Below are 9,132 nucleotides of genomic sequence, written 5' to 3'. Positions count from 1 at the left end.
CCATTGCCTCTTAAAAGGGCCCCTCTATTATTACAGAGAGGCATTGCCCACGAATAGACATAATTTATCACCTAACAGGGCAACTCTTATTTACATTTAGTAATTTTATTTAGTTTGTTACAATATACAGAACATATAAATGCGGCATCTCCACCTTTTGTTGCTACAGATGTTTATGACGTCTTTGGTGTCGGTTTTAGTGGTCCAAGGGTCCGAGACTTGTTAGGGTGCATTTGTGATCAGCTGGACCTGGCATTTACTCTCGGCTTTATGAAGGCTCTAATAAACAGATCAAGGTTTACTGTCCTTTAATAATGGACGCGATAATAAATAGATCAGGGTCGCTGCGGTGGTGCATTGTTGATGGACCAAGACGCTCGCTCTGGTATACAAGGATGTTAAATATTCATTTTAGGAATAGGTGCTCTTTTATTGATTACTAATTCAAGAGAGGAAAAGTTTAAGCTGGTAGTTTAAATTATGTCTTGTCAAACACGCTGTATTCCACGACGATTTTAGACAAATAAGAAAACTATGTGGAAACTGGCAACGTATGTATTTTTAGTTTTATAAAGCTTTCATGAGACCACGGATAATACGATTTTAATGTTCGTAAATGTTAAAATAATTAAAAAATTATTTTATTAGAGTTTGTAATGAAAATAGCTTTGTGCAAGTTAACAATTTTGGATTGTATTGTACGAGAATTAATCTGACGTTGAAACATTGTAGCGAGATGCTAAAGATAATCAAATTGTTTTAAAATTATGAATAATACAGACATATAATAAAAGACTGCATAGTTTAAGGATATATTTTGTGTATATGAAATTTCTAAAGGTCCAGAAATTTAGCTTGTTCTGTAAACATTTTCCGGGGATAAAAAACGATCTATGAACACAAGCAAAATAACAATTCAATCAACAAGAAAAATACCCTAAACAGAAGCAGCAATGCTACATTTTGAGTGTAAAAAACAAAACATAAAACAAAAACAACCGATTATATTGTAAAAAGCGTTTTAAAAACATTAAAGTATGAAGTAAAATATTGTTCATATCTGACCCCTTTTAAGATAGTCAAATAGTTAAAAATAGAAACTGGCATCTCATATCATCTACGTATTTTCGAATCAGAGGGTTTTTATTTTTAATATTTTGAATGTGTGTAATAAACTAGGCCTGTATTATAGATTTTTATTTAATTACTGTATAGGAAAATATGAAAGTCATTGAACACTTAAACAATTATAATTTGAAACCCCTAAGGACAACGTGAACCACCGTCCAGACACTTCTGACACAAAATTTCCAACGCTTTAAAGTGATGCCGAAGGGCATTGTGGGAGGTGATTGAATTTGGCGCCAATTTGAGCCCCGGTGTCAAACGGCTTCAAAGGCGCTGCATCCCAATGTCCCTAGAGACGCTTCAAAGCAACGCCTTTATATATAATCGGACTCATCCTATGTCTGATCAACTATGCAAAATGGCTTCATAGGGCGAGAATGTCTCTATTGCATGTAATTGTAAAAGTAACACGCGTATAACTGGGGTTTGTATTTTTAATAAGTTGGATATAACATTTTTCAAAAAAACTTAAGATTTTACAATATGATGAAAAAATCCTACTAAATCCAAAGTAAATCTATATATTCCAAACGCTGGTCAATACCGCAGAGAACTCCTCACTCAGTCAATACGCTTCCGAGATCGATTCTGGGCAGATGCCATCATTCGTCATTGGGGTATCAATTAAATTAGTTTTTTTTTACAGGTTAGAAGTTAACAAAACCTAGGGTTTGGATCGATCCCCAAAAACGTCCAAGATTGCACAAATAAATAGATCGACAAGACCCGGGCTTGGACAGTTTCCACATAAAAATTATTAAATTCTTTTGATGTGTAAGTCAAAGACACTAAAATCATATTAAAAGATGGCCAGAAGGTTCGAGTAAAGATGAGTACACGCATGAGGTAGAGGGGAGTTGGGGAGGTTTGCAGACGGCCTTGGCACGAACTGTACCGGTACCGAGTCTAACTACCGGTAACTACAGGCTATGTGTGTGTTTAGCATATATTACCCAGCCACAATGACGTTTATGCCAGTGTCCCAGACGGTCGTCTGATATATTACTGACATTCCTATCCCAGCGACCATCGCTCGTGGGCCTCTGTAGACGCTGCGAAGAATCTACCGGACATTAACTCTTGGGAAGAAGCGATAAACATCAAGAATCCACCCTGGTCATGAAGGTCATGACCATCAAGACATTGTCCCTTGAGGAAGAAGCAACCTGAAGTAACCTTCAAGAGTATACGCTACCAGGTATCTTTTCTTCGTAGGATGGAAGCTATAATCTTCAAGAATACACCATGAATCCTGTTGAAGAAGCTATAAAAGAATTTACCAGGGATCTTATCTTTCATGGAAAAGAAGCTATAACCTTTAAGAAATCTATCAAAGATCTTATATCTTGAGGAAGAAGCTGTAACCTTCAAGAGCCATACAGAGATCTTATCTGTTTATCTCATAGAAGCTATAACCGGAAAGATCTACCAGAAATATTATCCCTTGAGACAGAAGCTATAGCCGACAAGAATCTACCAGAGATATTTTTCCTTGTGGAAGAAGCTGTAACAGCATAGAAATCTATCAGGGATGTTATCTCATGGGGAAATGTTAAGTCTGAATGGTTACGGTGGCCGCACTATTATGATCAGAAGGCCGCACTATTATGATCGACTCGATCCTGAGATGAGAATAGTCTACAAGTTTTTCGATGGTTTGGCCGAAATTAAATCCATTGGAGTCCTGTATCATCAACTTGATAACCCTATATGAAAATCAGCTGATCTAAGCAACAAAGCACCACTTAACATTTTACTCACCCTGTCAACTCCTGACACTGGCATCAAACTTGCCTTGTTTCTTTCCTATTTCGATCAAATTTTTACTGTACATTATTGTTTTTGAGTCCAGACAAAAAGGAGCAAAATTTCAAATGTTCTTCGCACATGTCCAAATTGCATTGTTTTAAGAATAAACAGATTTTGAAGACGCTTTTCAAAAGTATTAAGTGTATGATTGTACTGAACACGGACTTGAATAATATTTCCAACCACACAGAAAAGGCTGATCCCTTTCAAGTGTGCAGTTTCAATTTTAATGTTGCAGACTCATGACGACGCAGGCTGCATGAGACAGATATCCATCTATCACATCGTCGTCGACGACAAATCTATCGGAAACATCGAATTTTGGGGCCGGCTACCCCTCCCCCTCTCAACTCACTCAAACGCGATCGATTAGCAGTAACACGTGGTTGTAATTGTTAAAATATCCGGATTTTTTTTATGAAAATGTTACTTAAAGGCTCTTGGCTACCATCAAAATATGAAATTATATTAAATTAAATTATCTGTTAAATTGTTTAAGGTACTCTTTAAAAATATTGGTCGATAAGTTTATTTCCGTGAATTACCTCGGAATATAAAGAAATAAACGTGTTGCATGTAAATTGATTGTTAATTGATAATACCACGAAGGTGATTGGTACGATTAAAGCCAATAATATTAAATTTAAGTTTTAAAACATTTTAATGAAAAGTACGAGCGTATGTATTTTAAAGGGGAGAGTGTATTGCTTTTGTTGTATGAAGAGGGAATAAAAATCGAGCCCTGTAGTGGTTTTTGGCGTAAATTAAATATGCGCAGTTGTACTAACTAGGAGCGCGACTGGACTAGTGTGGAGCTCAAGACTTATTTTTGGAGTTCTGAGCCCAAATCCACCTAATATTGCTTATAGTTAAGTTCTTATGCCGTAACAGTGATTAGAGTGGTTTTTAGCTGACCCCCACCCACATGATGACGAAAAATATCACCCTCAAAATGTTTACAATCAATAATCATCTCAATCATAGTTACACTTTTATACATATAATTAGGTACAGGGTAGTAGTGCCAACCGTATTCCCCGGTGGGAATGTTGGCAGACCTGTGTAATTACCCAAAGATTGGTGGCTCGACCCGGGGTCACTGGCAGTGTATTCGTCACTGACCACCGGAGTTTATCTCTCCCCCCACCACCCTCCTCCCCTACAACTTGAGATTTACCGTTCCCTCGCAATTGGAGACGGATTGGTTTCGATTGTCTGGGTGGTCAACAAAACATTTAGGTGATGTAGAAAATTCTTACCCAGACTTTGTTTTAGGTTTGAATTCGATTATGTTCGAAAAATTGTCATGCATGACAATAAATGCTACTTGGTTAAAAATCCACAGCATAAATCAATTTGAGATTTGAATTTCATGATCTTCATTCGAAATTTTATCCAGGTTGTACGATTATATACAGTTTATATGTCTATGTGCAGTTTTATATGTCTAGCACAGTTAGAAGTTTATTTGTTCTTACCTTTTCTTTTTCTACCTTATCGTGGTACATTTTCTAGCCGACCATACCATCCCCTAATAAAGTTCTTAGCTAAACTCTAGAGCCTCTCTTTAATTCCCAGCTACTCCTGGTACATTTCCTAGCTATACTCTAGAACCTCTCTCCACTACCCACCTTCTCCTGGTACATTTCCTAGCTATACTCCAGAACCTCTCTCCACTACCCACCTTCTCCTGGTACATTTCATAGCTATACTCCAGAACCTCTCTCCACTACCCACCTTCTCCTGGTACATTTCATAGCTATACTCCATAACCTCTCTCCACTGCCCACCTTCTCCTGGTACATTTCCTAGCTATACTCCAGAACCTCTCTCCACTGCCCACCTTCTCCTGGTACATTTCATAGCTATACTCCAGAACCTCTCTCCACTACCCACCTTCTCCTGGTACATTTCATAGCTATACTCCAGAACCTCTCTCCACTGCCCACCTTCTCCTGGTACATTTCATAGCTATACTCCAGATCCTCTCTCCACTGCCCACCTTCTCCTGGTACATTTCATAGCTATACTCCAGAACCTCTCTCCACTCCCCACCTTCTCCTGGTACATTTCATAGCTATACTCCAGAACCTCTCTCCACTGCCCACCTTCTCCTGGTACATTTCATAGCTATACTCCAGAACCTCTCTCCACTGCCCACCTTCTCCTGGTACATTTCCTAGCTATACTCCAGAACCTCTCTCCACTGCCCACCTTCTCCTGGTACATTTCCTAGCTATACTCCAGAACCTCTCTCCACTGCCCACCTTCTCCTGGTACATTTCATAGCTATACTACAGAACCTCTCTCCACTACCCACCTTCTCCTGGTACATTTCCTAGCTATACTCCAGAACCTCTCTCCACTGCCCACCCGCTCCTGGTACAATTTCCTAGCTATACTCCAGAACCTCTTGGTACTGCCTACCTTCTTCTTCTGGTGCAATTCGTAGCTATACTTCAGAAGCTTTCTGATTTTCTCTACTGCCTACCTTCTCCTGGTACATTTCCTAGCAATACTCCAGAACCTCCTAGTACTACCTACCTTCTTCTTCTGGTACAATTCGTAGCTATACTTCAGAAGCTTTCTTTACTGCCTACCTTCTCCTGGTACATTTCCTAGCAATACTCCAGAACCTCTTGGTACTGCCTACCTTCTTATCCTGGTACAATACGTAGCTATACTTCAGAATCTTTCTTTAATGCCCACCTTCTCCTGGTACCATTTTTGGACATGTTTAATCATGTGTAAACCTAGATTTAGGTCTCGGTAAGACCTTTCTAGAGCATCTCCTGGTACTTTTCCTATACTTGAAAAAATCGTTGTACAGTCATCTGGTACATTTCCTAACTATTCTCCAGAACCTCTTTGTACTCAGTACAGTAACCTCCTTGAGTGCTACCGACTCTGATATCTCCTCAGGCTTTCTACCTCCTGCGTGCCCTCAAACATTCGGCGAGCGTGAACACAATCTTCAAATCAAACATTATTCGGTCGTAACCCGGGGGTTATCAATTATACTTTTTATCCAGAGGAAGCTGGACACGCACCACCAGCCCTTACAAGCGGACACCTGCTGTGGACTTGGCCCGGGGCGAGGCGAGCATTGTGGTCCTTCGTGCCGGATTATGTATCAATGGTCAGGCGCTTGACAAAGTCACGCATTATAGGGTAAAATCGGCCCGGAAGCACACAGATGGCCTGCTTACGCTTTTGTATGTTTTCAATTGTACTTTTTAAGCCGGGTTTACACGCTCCGATAAAACATAACGACTTGTCTGCAACGACTAATCGTTACGTTTTGTCGAAGGTTGAGCGGACCATTTACACGTTTCGTCTTAAATTAGGATGAACTCTGTAATTCTTGTTCGACATTTTTTGTTTGTATACATTTTATATAAATGCTTTCAAGGTTAATTAAAATACGTTATTTTTACACATGTGTTCGATTGAAACTGACTGACCTGCTACTTCGTGAACTTTTCATGTCTTAATAAAGCATACACATCGAGTTGGCATTATCATTATGCTGTACTAGCAAGCACCAGCATCGTAAAAAATAACTATAACAAACTATTTTCAGTGATGAACAGCAAAGTAATAGAGTGAAGTACTTCCATTTGAGTATTTTTTCCTGAGTAGTGATTCACAAATTCGGCCGAAGTGTTCAGAAACTGTACGGAAATAAGAACAAGTATATTTATATAAACTTTAAATTTATTTTATGCAACGATGTTTTTATCCAAACACGCCTTTACAGCCAAACACCATCAATTTTATTATTACTATAGGAGTTAGAGTACGTGGTGGATTAGTTACAGTCAACTCCTGAGATAAGCTGTCGATGTTTCATGTTAACCACGTCATGTGTCGAGCGCAAGTGGTTGTCTAATTATTGTTCAAATTGATGAACATGTGTGATGTTATGTCGCGATCAGCTGTTCCAATGAGACTTGCCTTGGAGTTAGTAACATGGCATAATATCAAAATAAGCAGACTACACTAGAACTCTGCATAGAATTCCTGCGGAACATAAAATCACGAATAAGAAATCTCAGGATAAACTCAAAATAAGTTCGCTTCCTTTTAAGGTTATGGATGGAAAATTTTTAGGTGTTGCAGATTTTAATTATACGTAAAGTTTTGAGTGCAGGAGAAGGGTTAGCTGAAACCATTTCATTTTTGAATGGATAGCTCTTTAGAAACTCGTATGTAATGGATTTGCCAAACGTTTTAGTGTTTTTCTAAATAATTTAGATATTCGTATGTTCACAATGTGAAAATAATGAATTCGATCCAAGCGTTGGCAAGCTGTTCATGCTCTGAATGTTATTTTAGGGGACAACTACTATAAACAATGTTAACATACATTTCACTATTTTATCAACCAAATTAAAAAACCGATCGAAAAATCTTGCTGAAAAACCTTCTGACGCTAATTCAAGCCCAATTTTTAACAATCTAAATCGTCTAACGGTGCAGGAGAACTCATTATAAGGGTGGTTTTGGGTTTTGGACGCCCGCGTTGGGGGAGGAAGGGAGCTTATTAAGCCGATTTGATTTACGGGTCCCCCCGATGGTAATTTTGGCCCCGATATAACTCAGATCGGCGCATAAGTCAGGCGGCTGGTAACGAACCATGTTTTTATCAAGGGTTTTGTTTTATGCCACGGTCCCTGCTCCGAATAAATTTCGAGAGGATAGCCTAATGAAAGTCCGAGACGGTGTTCCTAGTTGACAAATTACACCGCGGTTGTTTCTGGTTCGTGTTTTTGGCGGCTAATGTTCTAGGAAAGAAACACGGCCTAGGCTGTGTTAATGGGCGATACTCATGTGGACTATTTTTATTGGAGCCTGAAGCGATATTTCTACCGATACTGATACATGAGTGTATGTAGGAACTGGTTATTCAATGACAAACGGGTGCACTTGGAGTTGGGGTGTAAGATGTAATCGAACAATCTTTGGCGGTGTATAGTTACCTAAGGTTGAAATTTACATCCTATGTCTACATGCGAGTCTTTTGCATCTTATGCCTACTTTTCACTTTCATTCTTATTTCTTGCACGTATTTGAGTAGCCTTTACCTAATTTGCTATGTTTATGTATGTCTTACACTTGAAATGATTCAGCCTATGAATGTATTTTTGTTTTCTTTTATACTGGTTATGTCTTTTGCATGTCATGTCCGCTTTCTAATTTATTCTTATTATTTGCTCATATTTATTACCTAATTATGCTATGTTTATAAAGTGATTTAATCATGATTTAATCCTATTTATGCATATTCGAATGTAAAAATAGTGTTACCGTTGAAAGACTGGGACGGGTGGCGTCGTCCTGTAATCCAGCTACTAGGAGGTCACGAATTGTGGATATTTATAGGGATGCACTGTGGATGCGATGCTCACTGGTGTGGATTAACGTCCGCACTAGTGAGTACTACGACTATCCGCAGTACTATCCTGATAATTAGACCAATTCGTAAATTACAAGGAAAAATGTGGTTCGGATTCCACTATAAACTGTAGGTCCCTTAGTTGCCATTAGCTGTATGGGCTATTAATTAACAGCTGTGTCTAAGGAACATGTCGGCCTTAGTCACTAACAAGACTACAAGATCGCGCCACTCATCCTACACTCATCCTTCACTCATATTTGGGTTAAAATACGCACATAGTGGCGTCCCCATCTTAAATAATTGATAATTGATAATTGAATAAATAAATAAATTGAAATGCCTCATGAAGACACGTTTACATTTAAAAGGCATGAGTGGAAATGTGGGAAACTTCACGTAAGATGCAGAGAATTCTGGTAAGAAGAGCCCCCTGCTGCAGCAAACCTGCAGATTAAGAGAATTTTCCATTACCTTTGCCTTTCAAAAAATTATTAAGGCGCATTTTTAGTGAAATGTTAATAGTATTAATGTGTTAATAGTAGAAGTGTTTTAATGGAGAACCCGTTGGAATAAATAAATAAATAAATGGACACATATATATATATATATATGAATTTTGATGGTGTCTTTGACCTCTGGATTGGAGAATGTTCAATGGTGGGTGGTTCTTCGTTGTGTTGCTAGCCTAGTGGTTAGAGTCTCGGACTTCGGTGCGGAAGGGACGAGGGTTCAATCCCCGGCACATCCACTAAACATTTATTCTCTAGTGGCTCTCTCGTGAAATGCCACTGGCG

This window comes from Macrosteles quadrilineatus, unplaced genomic scaffold (genome assembly GCF_028750875.1).
Source record: "Macrosteles quadrilineatus isolate MER2022 unplaced genomic scaffold, UCM_ALF_1.0 Scaffold_9__3_contigs__length_116548681, whole genome shotgun sequence".
Lineage (NCBI taxonomy): Eukaryota > Metazoa > Arthropoda > Insecta > Hemiptera > Cicadellidae > Macrosteles > Macrosteles quadrilineatus.
This window is presented reverse-complemented; position numbering follows the sequence as displayed.